General features: G+C 39.1%; 1 long non-coding RNA gene across 1 annotated transcript; it reads left to right on the top strand.

Annotated features, from left to right (window-relative positions):
* Positions 1-3,767: 3,767 nt before the first annotated feature.
* On the top strand, positions 3,768-6,506 carry LOC120497457. Its single transcript, XR_005626509.1, has 3 exons — positions 3,768-3,813; positions 4,973-5,052; positions 6,403-6,506. It is a non-coding gene; the product is annotated as an uncharacterized LOC120497457 (long non-coding RNA).
* The last annotated feature ends 5,286 nt before the right edge of the window (positions 6,507-11,792 follow it).

Below are 11,792 nucleotides of genomic sequence, written 5' to 3'. Positions count from 1 at the left end.
CTAGCCTGGCTTTCTTATTGCTATGCCAAGTACAATAAACTTATTTTTGCAAAACAAATGTGATCATCTGTGACAAATTCTACCTTTTCTCACTATCTGTATTCATCTTAAATGTACTAAACTTTGCAGCAGCTCCATATTTGAGGTTAGGAGGAAGACAAGCTGAAGGAAATGTGCATTCAAACCCAAGCTGATGTAATAAATAACCGTCCTAGTGTTTGTCAGTCTGTCAGTGCCAAAGACTCTGAAATACAGTTCTACAGAGCTTGACAAAAACCTGTAAGAGGGAATTGTAGTTGTCAGACCCTTTTGGCTCCTGATACAGTTTTGTGGGAGCCAAGGAGGGGCACAGAGTTTTGACTCTCTAACTTCTTCTGGATACAAGGATCATTTCTGCTCTTTCCCTTTGATGGGGGTTAGTTTAATAGTGCATCTGTCTTCTAGAGAACCCCAACACAATTATTTACACTGGTTGCACTGAAGAGACACTTTATGTGCATCCAATTCTTCTGTCCCTGCCTGAAGGGCTCAAGCACAGCTGGTGAGGGGAGACAGATGGAGAAGGGCAGGTAAATTGTGAGACAGCCATGGTTCACCCACCAGACAGTGGTTTCATCTCAACAACTGCCCAACTGTGGAAGCATATTGTGAGTGCCAGGGGCTGTGGCAACAGAGAAAAGACTTTGATTAGTTTTCAGGAGGTAGAACAAGAACCTGGCACTCTTTTCTTCCTGAAAATATTGTGTTGTCCTAGAAACAGCTTAAAGAAAGGATCCATTTAGTATTACAAATAAGTGTAAGCACAAATGGCTGCTTGGTCCTGGACAAAGCTTAAAGCGACCCATTTATGTTAGAGGAGTCACTCAAGTCTGTTATTGATGTGAGAGAAAAAATCAGTCAAAATTATTTCTTTCTGAAACATCTTTTGGGTTTAGAGAAAAATGGGATTGGGTTAAAATCTGTAATTCTGAAAACCTTAGAAATAAACAACTACCTGACAGAGAGAGACAAAGGCACCAGCCACTAGCAATTACTTTGGAGTGGAGGAATCCCTGTAGGAAGGAAAAAAGCAACTCTCTCATTATTTTTGTACATATCCCTGACATAAAACAATGACTAAAATCTAAGGGGTAAATTTTACCCTTCCTTCACCATTCACCCACCACAGAGCATTACAGAGCCATTCAGCCATAAGGGGATACCTGGTTACTTGGGAAGTGCAGAGAGGATGTGAAGTGCCACCTCCTCTTCAGTGCTGGAAGCTGATATTCTTCATCTGTGACAGCTGGTGGGCAGTCAAGATGCAGTCAGACAGCCTTGTGTTTGAATCCTCTTTGAGTGTTTATCTCTCAGATACAACATACATCAATCTTACCTTTCAAAGATTTCTTTTTTATCAGCATTCTGCCTCTTCATGAAATAGTTATTTTATTTTATGGAAGATGAATGAACTGTGTTGAATACACAAGCAAACAAACAAATCAAATACTGAATTTTGCTTTCACCCATTGCCTCAGAAAAAAGGTTCCTTATGGTAATGATATAAAAACATGCTAATGTCAAATTAATGTCTCTACATTCAAATTTTATTTAGCACTAGAAAAATCAAAAGAAGGTCCTAAAATTCCTAAAACGGTGTTAATAATTGAAATAGGACATTCAGTTTCTGGTTCAAGAACTGCTCCTTGAGGTCTGAGAATAAGGGCTGGAATATAGAAATTTAACCCTTAAAAGAACAGAGTTTAAAAGACTATAGATAAATGTTTTCCAAACATTGTCTTGAGCTCTTCTTTTAATCTCCATAGGATTGAAATAAAGCTCTGTGTGTCCATGTAAGTAATACTCCTTACCACAACAACTGAGTATATTCTCCCCACACACTTGCCCTCCAAAAGGTTATAATCTGCCCTTACCCCAAATAAATTTGGAAAATTATGATACAGGTTATACTCTGGAAAGAAATAATGAATGAGTAATCACCTCATGGACATATATTAGTCTTCCAACCCTGGTGTGTTTTGGAAGTAGATTTCTAACAAACTTACTACACAGGCCACTTCCTACTCACCTTCTAATGACATTTAGTGACATCCAATCAACCACTTTTCGTAAACATGTCAGCTGCAGTTGCTTTTTACTGGTGTCGCAGCTTAAGCCCAGCCAGAAGTCCCATGCAGCCGCTGGCTCACTCCCTGTGAGAGCCCAAAATGTTAAAGATTAATGACTCAAACAATTGCCCATTTGCAAAAGCAGCAGGTGCTCTGCTGAGGCCAGGTTTGCACGCACACCTCCCCGAAGTGAAGGGGAGGAGGAGGCTTTCTGGACGTGGTGAAACCTCTGACCTGCATAAGAACAGCCCAGGTGAAGAGGGGTGTGCATCCACTACTGGAGACTGACCACAACAAACCCACCTTCGTGAGCAGCAGCTGAGTTTGAGCCAGATAAGGGAAGAACCCAATAAGAAGATCTTGTAAGGTGGGATAGAGCTTTTCATTATGCCTGTGGCTTCCCCAACACAACTGGTTCAGGTGTAAAACTCCCCTTGGGGAAAGTGTTGGGGCATTCACACATAGGCCTGAAGTTATTCATCCATTCTGATGGGGCACAACTGGCCAGCTATGCTGATAGGAGAGACAGCTGTCTTGTGTTAGGTGTCACAAACCATGAAGCATCCCCAGAATTATTTCAGGAGCCTCCTCCCAGGGGACTACATGTGATCCACAGCGTGACATCAGACAATGTGAAACTCCCCAACCAGGGGAGGTGCCTGGGCCTTCCCACATGACCCTGAGCATATATTAACACACTGAAATTTGTGTTTTGTAGGCTTCCCTCATTCCCAATGGATCAAGACTGGGCAACATTCCAATCAACAGACACCAAAATTGCAACAATCAAGTCTCATCTGGAGACTCACTCCATGGGTGATGATATCTTTCCACTCTTATCCTTTCTTTCTCTTTCTTCCTTTTCCTTGTTCATTTTCTTAAGTGTTAGTTTCATGGTTTTATAATGCTGTATTTCTACAGCTAATAACCAAACTGACTACATACTTCCTTTCCATTGCAACCAAATTGTCCTGAAATAAACCTGCCATATATATATTTTTAAACACTGGTCATTTAGTGTTTTTTCACTCTAATCTGCCCCAAAGCAGATTATTAACAAGAACCTCAGTTAACCCACCTTCAAGGGCAGGTCATAATACTCCCAAGCCAGCATGATCAGGAGGAGAACTGGAAGGATGAAAGTTAAAAAATTCGTAAGTTGAGGTAAAGACAACTTAGTGGGGAAAGCAAAAGCCACACATGAAAACAAATAATTAATTCACCACTTCTATGGACAGGCAGGTGTTCAGCTGTTCCTGGGAGAGCAGGGCCCCTCCATGCACAACGGTGACTTGGGAGGACAAATGCCATCACTCCAACAGTCCCCTCCTTCCTCCTCTCACTTTGCATACTGAGCATGCTGCCACCTGCTCTGTGCCACACTGGCAAGGCTGACTTCTCAAGACATTTTGGGATACCTGTGGGGTGTGGCAGGGGGCAGGTCAGGCCTTGCCCTGCCAAGGTGGTGAACTACCCCCCACCCGAACACCACTGGAGCTTGTATCCCAGCCTGGCAGAGCTGTCAATCACTAGAACACCTCAGACTGCTCACACAGTTCCTGAGAGGCCAAGTGACCACAAGTCCCACCTAGGGGTTGGGCCTGCAGGGGCCACTGGGTATTTAAAGCTGAGCATGAGGTGGCTGTAACTTGATCCTACCCTCTGCTGGGGTGTGCGTGTCATCCGTGCTGGAACCCAGCAGCTGGTAACTATGTGTGTGTTTCTTTTCTTTTTCTCTCTTTCTTCTTCTAGTTCCCTTTTATTGGAACATTTTGGGTAACTTAACATCAAACAGCTTTGTAGTTTGCTAAGTTGAATGGGACAAATTAATACTGTGAGAAGTATTTTCTGTTAATTGGAAGTTGTACTAAAGCTTTTGCCAAAGTTCCTTGATTTTTTATATTTTTCCAGTAAAATAATTTTGACCTCTTGAGAATATCTAGTTGGTGTTTGTTTGGTTCATTTAACCATAAGTACCTCATGGTTACCTCATGAACCCCTTATATTTAAATGCTGGGGCCTTAAAGTCTGGAATATTACTTTAGTTAATTGGGGTGCCTGTCCTGGCTGCGTCTCCTCCCAGCTTCCTTTGCCAGCAGGGTTGACCTCTTGAGAATATCTAGTTGGTGTTTGTTTGGTTCATTTAACCACAAGTACCTCATGGTTAAAGGACCTCTGTGAACTCCTTATATTTAAATGCTGGGACCTTAGAGTCTGGCATATGCCTTTGGTTAATTGGGATACCTGTCCTGGCTGTGTGTCCTCCCAGCTTCCTTTGCCAGCAGGACAGTATAAAAAGCAGAAAGCTTTTTAGCTCTGTAAACACTGCTCAGCAATAACAAAAACATCTCTATGCTATCAACCCTTGGTTCAGCATAGATCCAAAACAGTGGCCCATACCAGCAACTGTGGACAGAATTAACTCTAACCCAGCCAGCGCACATGGTGAAAAAGACAACAGTTGTTTTTACTACAAGCTTAACTTTTAATGGGAAGGCAAATTTTTCAAATATTAGTAATGCAAACAAGACCTGGACAATCTTTAGCTCTGTAAACACTGCTCAGCAATAACAAAAACATCTCTATGCTATCGACCCTTGGTTCAGCATAGATCCAAAACATTGGCCCATACCAGCCACTGTAGACAGAATTAACTCTAACCCAGCCCGCACACATGGTGAAAGAGACAACAGTTGTTTTAGCTACAAGCTTAACTTTTAATGGGAAGACAAATTTTTCAAATATTAGAAATGCAAACAAGACCTGGACAATTTGGTCTTTCCTCATTATCCCTTTTAATATGATCCCCTGTTTGATTTTGAGTCAGAAATCTTCACCTTTACTAATCTAGAGTTTCAAAGCAGCTCTGGACCAGTCTCCCTATTCAACTCCATGTGTCAATAGTGAACATCTTCTTTTCACCATCACAATCTTCAGGGATTAGGTAAGTAACAAACAGAGTCATTAGAAGAATTATGTAATTCCTTATACCAGCTACAGGTCTCTGGATTAATGATTATTAAATTAAAACACTTGTGGCAGACTGTGTGAGTGGAACTGCATTGACAGCTGTAGTAGAGATCTAATTTGCTTTTTTAAACTTTCCTTTGTATTTTTGTGTTGCTGTTGTTTTTATCCCAAAAGATTTAATTTATACAAAGCTGAAAAGATGTTTAAAACATTGGAAATCCAAACCTGCTGCTTTCAGGAAAATTTCTTTCATATTTTCCTTGCAGAGTTGCCATTTCTTTGATGTTTGACAGGGACTTGAAACCTGGGATAGAGTGACCCATATAGGAAGAAAGAAAATAGGGACATTACATTTTTTGCTAGAAAAACTGGGACATCTGGTCACTTCATTTGTTACCAAAAAGAATATCTTCAGAGAATGTTATCTGTAGGTACAGGGATTTGATGATTACTCAACAGTGAGAGGAAAACAAGAGACTCTGTTAGTTAAAAGTTGATCTAAATTCCTTTTGTAGGTAGGAATTTTGAATTTTAGAACAAGAAATGGTTATTTTACTTCTTAAATATACAATAAAAAGAGATTCCTGTAAAAAAAAAGCCCATTTGTATAATTAACATCATAATAAACCCAGATACACTGAGCCCCTCCAACATGATGTGTTTCCCAGCTATATACCTTCTTCAAACCTGTTTAAAAAACCTCCCTAAGAGGATTATTTTATAGTCTGCTGGAACTGAGTGTTTTATAGACAGAGAGGAAATCCTTTTCCTGGGCCATACATATTCAGGCAGAGATACATTAATGATGAGAGCATGAAACATAACCATGTAAACTCTGAAGAAGAATGTCGTTACAATCAAATATATCAGTGAACAAGGTTCACAAGTACTACAAAAGCTTGAAAGATAAAGCTGAAATCTGGACTCTTTCTAAATGATGATGTACAGAAAGAGGGGATTCCTTTACATTCTTAAAACTGAAACATTTTGAGTATGAGAGGAAACAATTTGTCATTAAAACCATGTTGTTTTGAGCAAGTTTTATTACTGGTGGGAAAGATTCCATAGTTTTAAAGCATTTTCACTCTGATGTCAGAGGTAATGTAATCTCTGACCGTTGCATCACCAAGCACTTTAGTGCCAGGGGTTGGTTCACAGCGTCTTCACTGCACAGCACAACTGCTTAATGAGCTCCACAGTGCTTGGTCTAAGGCCCAAATTTTATTCCTTCCAAGATTCTGTCTTAGTATGGTCACATCAGATTCAGTCAACTATAAATGTTTCTGAGCTTCTTGAACGGCCCCCCCTTACTGTTTCTTGACAGGTTTGTTGCTCCAGGGACACCAACACCAATTTGCAGCTCGCCAGTGAAACGGCAATTGTTTCCATGATCCCTCGCCTCCTCTGCCAACTTCCACATTCCCTGTTTCTTGAATGGCCCCCCCTTACTGTTTCTTGACAGGTTTGTTGCTCCAGGGACACCAATTTGCAGCTTGCCAGTGAAATGGCAATTGTTTCCATGATCCCTCACCTCCTCTGCCAACTTCTGCGTTCCCTGCTGTACTGCAGCAAACACACCCAGAGGATCTCCCTTTGTCATCTTAGCAGTTCCTAGCATCAATCTCCCCTTTCACCCTATTTGTAGTACTCAAACAAGCATCCAGCTCATCCCTTGCAATCTCCAGCCATTTCTGTATTTCCTTTGCATCTGTAAGGTACAACATAAATTAACCCAGTCTACAGAAGACACTCAAGGACATTTTCAACATCATGCTGTCTCCAAGTCTTAAGTTCTTAGCAAGAATTTGCATTTTCTTACTGTAAATTAGATATGATCAAGACAGCAGTGGTTTCAGGTGATAGCTTCAGTTGGATTTGTTTTGCTAACTGGCTTCAAAGCCTCTTGTTTTTGTTTTGTTTCCAAATGCTTCTTCAGGGCTCTACTAGTGCATGACATGCTGTTCATGGTTTGACTGCTCTGTCCTCTCTCTCTGCTGCTAAATGAATTTGTGATCCGTTTATTATATATATTCTTTTTTCATATTTGTACTGGTTGTGTTACTAATGTTCTGGACCATGGAAATGAAATTCAATAACCAAAGTTAGCAAAGTGGCCTTTTGAAGGAACCTTAATTTTATTAGCTCAGGGGGAGTATGGAATTTGAGCCATGCTGAGATAACATCATACGGTAGGTCACACCCAAGGGCTGACATTATCTCTCAGGGACACACACTCCTGGGGTGTCTTATTAATTATAGTTAATTGCATGGAAATTAATGAGCTTTTTCAGTGGCTACTGGGCTACTCTACAGCTGCCAGAAAAACTATATTAACTTTGATTTTTATGTTTCTTGGTCTTTGAGCAGTTAAATGCTTTCACTTTATCTCAATTTACTGTCTGCTCTTCTAGTGTATAACTAATTTCATATTTTTTGTTGCTTCCTAATACCACTACTATATGTGCTTTCAGTAAGAAATTTTTCCACTATTTTTATTGTATATCATCTATGCCAAAGAAAGTAAATTTGCCTCATTTACCTTAAAATTCCCCTGGATTTGAGAGAGGTTTAAAAGCCATTTGCAAGTATAATCATCTAAGGGATATAATGCATGATTCTCCATGGTCTCCAGTTCTTATTTAGACAACATCCAGACAGCCAAGATATCTATAATAAAATACTAAAATGGGGTCATGATGTTGCTGATAATTAACTTCAGAATTCTGGTTAAATGGCTGTATTAAAAACCTAATACCTTTCTGAAACTAAAGCATTAATATTAAAGAACATGGGCTATTTCAATGCCAGAAGTGAAAAACCCAAACAAGAACCTGTATTTCTGAGGGAATTTGTTAGCTTGGGAACAGATATTTTGGGTTTCCATTTGACTTGACAGATCTTGGTCCCTTTTGGATATTTCTGTACTCCACATGATAAACACATGTATTCCATATTCATAGACTTGTAATACTTACTAAACAAATTTAACATTCAAGGCATTTCTATTTTTGATAACCTTTTTGTTGAATATAGAGTGGGGCTGATTTTATGGAGTAACTGCAAGAAGCTGAAAGACATGATGAATGAATTGAGAAAAACTTGCTGTGAAGGAATAAGGATGATGCTGTGCTATCACTGCTGAGTGTTATTCATTATACACTATAAGCACTGCTGCAGAATATTTAGTGGTGAACACTTACAAAGCTCAGTATATCTTAAAAGCCCAGAGGAATTAATTAGGCCTTAAATAACCCCTGTTAATTTTTAGCACATACTAGTAATCTTTCCACTGACAAGATTTTACAAAAATACTCTTTTCTCAAGCCTTCCAAATATTTCCAACATCATAATGAACCCCATTTCTAAAATCAGTATCTTTTCATGGAAAACACTATGTTGAACACTTGAAAGCTCTAATGCAGCCTATATTCCTATAAAATTTATTCTTTGTAATAATATGGTCTTAAAGTTATGATTCATAAAAACATAATTTTATTGGAAATACAACAAGTGAAAAGTTTTAAATGAGCATACAAAAATGAACTTAAGACATTAAGTACTTTTATTCATTGCTATATAAAATTTGATATTTTGTTCAAAACAATTGCAGGCTTGATACAGAAGGAAAGAAAAGCATATTAAATAGAGAAAGTTATAACAAAGTTCAGTTTACTTTTGAATTAATGTTAGTGATTCCAAATATAGCTGTATTTGATGATGTTTAACATTTTCAGTTTGAATAGAATAAGAATATCAAAAGTAAAAATTTGCATAAATCTTCCAGTTTATCACTCATACACTTCAAAATGGCTGTTTCAAACTCATCTCTTTAGTTGTTTAAGACATAACTTAAGGCAGTGCTTACAGGAGTCAGATCTTTTGACAGCAGACACTAATCTAAGAGACAAAGGCCCTAAAACAGTCCAACAGTTGCAAGCTGAATTTTGACAAAAATGTCTGCCACACTTTTTTAGGAGTGAAAATGTTCAGCTGCTGCAGAAGTTTCCAAAAAATAGAGCAGAGTCTCCAGTCTGTCGGCCTTTAAATCAGTATAAATTATCTTTTTCAAAGGATGCCTGTAGTCAAAACAGTTGCTGAATACATGGAAGAATTTTGGTGCTCTACCCCATGTTAACTCCAAAGTATCATAACAGCCCTTCTGGGCTTAGAAGCTATTCATTCATGCATCTTGACCTACTGCAGAGCAAATGTTTATCAAATAAAACTTTTCTTTGTCAATGTCTAATATTTCATTAGAACTTCATCGTTCTAGGCCAGTGGATTACTGGCGAGCTGGCGACCGGTAAATTACTCCCTGCAGACTAAATTAGCTGTGGCACACTCTTCTGGATGTCATTAAAATTACCATGGATCAAAAATGTCTCATCAAAGACCAGCAGCATGTCTAACTTTGTCATACAGGTCTAGAACAGATGCTCTTACCCCAGAACCTAAATGATGTGTAAGGATGTATTTCTGTAGCCATTGGAATTGGAACTAGATGATCTTTAAGATCCCTTCGAACCCGGGAATGGGGGGCAGAGAACTACCTCTGCAGAGCAAGGCCTGACCCACACTCTTCCAAGTCCCCAAGATGTCTCGGAACAGACTCCCTTTTCCACTCCCTGACACTGTCTTCCCATTTTATCTTGACCTCAGGAAGAAGTGCACTGTATTTTGTTCATCCCTTCCTTTGAATCTGTGTGAATCCCATGTTTCAGAGTCATCAGAGTATCATATAATACGTTAGTCTGTAAGGACAACATCACATGAGCTATGTAATCTATAGCAGAAACTTTAAATATGAAGTTTTATTTATCTAGAATTAAAAGCAGTGTTTGTCTCATTTTCTTGGAAACTCTTCCAAATTTTAAATATGACAGCATGGTATAATGATGTAGTTGAGAATGGTGATACCCTGATCCCATCCCTTGCAAAAGGCTGTTGTTCTCCAGTTACATGCTATTTATGCCTCATTGAGATGTCTTGCATATGTCCTGGCTGCCAGGGTAGAGTGGGCACTGCTGGACTTAGTGAAAAGTTGGGTAAAAAATAATACTTCACTCAATAATAAATATTTTCCTGATTGCAAAAACCTGTAATCATATGAGCTCCCCACCCTAAGTGCCTTGCAGAGCAACAGCAGTTTTTAATTCTTTTATACCACATGAGGCATAAAACCTGATTGAATATGTTTTATTTTCTCCTATTTACCCTCGTTATCAAGTGGGAAAATTCTAAGCGTCATGTTTCTCGTTTGCAGTAGATACAAAAATTTGTTACAAGATATGCCAGACAGGGCCCATTCAGTGCAAGGTGTAGGATGTATTCTGAGTTAATGCTGGAGCAAAGTATCCAGAATTTGGCCTCTAAGAGATTAATTTGGCTCATTGTTTAAAATTAATTTGTTACAAGAAAATGTACACAGGTGTGAAGAGAACATTCAAGAGAAGGTTTGCATCATTACGGGACTTTTAGAGTAAAAGTTACAATTGGAAAAATATCTTTAGATGCTCAGAGAATTGCAGAATGGTTTGGGCTGGAAGGTACCTTGAGGATCATGTACTTCCAAATCCCATGCCATGGGCAGGAGCACCTATTGCTAGACCACTTTGCTAAGGACCCATCCAAACTGGCCTTCAGCAATGGAGCATCCACAGCTTCTCTGGGCAACCTGTTGGGGTGTTTCAGAGCCCATGCTGAAGTCCGCACCCTTTTTATGTGGAGGACCCCAAAACTGAGTGCAGCACTGCAGGTGGGTCTGAGCAGAGCAGAGGGGCTGCTCCCTTCCCTTGCCCTGCTGCTCACTCTGCTTTTGGTGCAGCCTGAACATGCTTGGCTTTCTGGCTGTGAAGTGCACATTACTGGCTCACATCCAGCCTCTCATCCACCAGCACCCCAAAAAACATGAAAGATAAATCCTTTCTCCACAAGTCCCTTTTATGTAGGGCTGATCACATTGGTGCATGATAGAAAGACCTCTTTATGGACAAGTAGCTCTTACAGGAAATAGTATTTATAACTACCTATTGACAACATAGTGTTCTATAATGACAGTGCTAGAATTGGCTTTTCCTTCCTTAAACCATCATTGTATTGAACCATGTAACCAGAAAATCACAATGCAGTGATCTTTGTGCTAATCCTTCTGTGGGAGCTTAATGACTTGTCTGCTCATCTTGGAGATAATAAACTCCACAATGGAAACAATAGCTGTCTTGGTGACTTTGCATAAATCATTATTGGTAAATGTGAAAGAAAACCTATATACAGAAAGTAAGCAGTGAGATAGCTCACATTTTTGGTATTAATTCTAATTGGCTTTAAAGAATCTGTAATCCAGTGAATAAATAGATAAAAATAGATAAAATACACAAAAAATGTAAATATTATCCCAAGGTACAATCAATTAGATCCCCTACATAGTCAATGAAGTCATTTAATATCTCAGAATGATCAACCTTCATAAGCAAAATCATACTATGTGCTTGTAAATACCAGCATGTTATTCAAGGACCAGAGATAATACAATGCATGGTAGAAAGAAACAGACTTTAACAGTTCAATAACTGAAAACTGAGGTACCTTTAAAAGTTTATCTTACAGAAAAAACATGGGAAATCTGAGCCTTTTTAAGTAGGAGACTTGAACACTATGGATTATAGGCTTGTGATTCACATACTGTCTGTAGAAAATGGTGCTGAGGATATGTCC

The sequence above is a fragment of the Passer montanus genome, unplaced genomic scaffold (genome assembly GCF_014805655.1).
Source record: "Passer montanus isolate IOZ18808 unplaced genomic scaffold, ASM1480565v1 scaffold13, whole genome shotgun sequence".
NCBI classification, from domain to species: Eukaryota; Metazoa; Chordata; class Aves; order Passeriformes; family Passeridae; genus Passer; species Passer montanus.
This window is presented reverse-complemented; position numbering and strand designations above follow the sequence as displayed.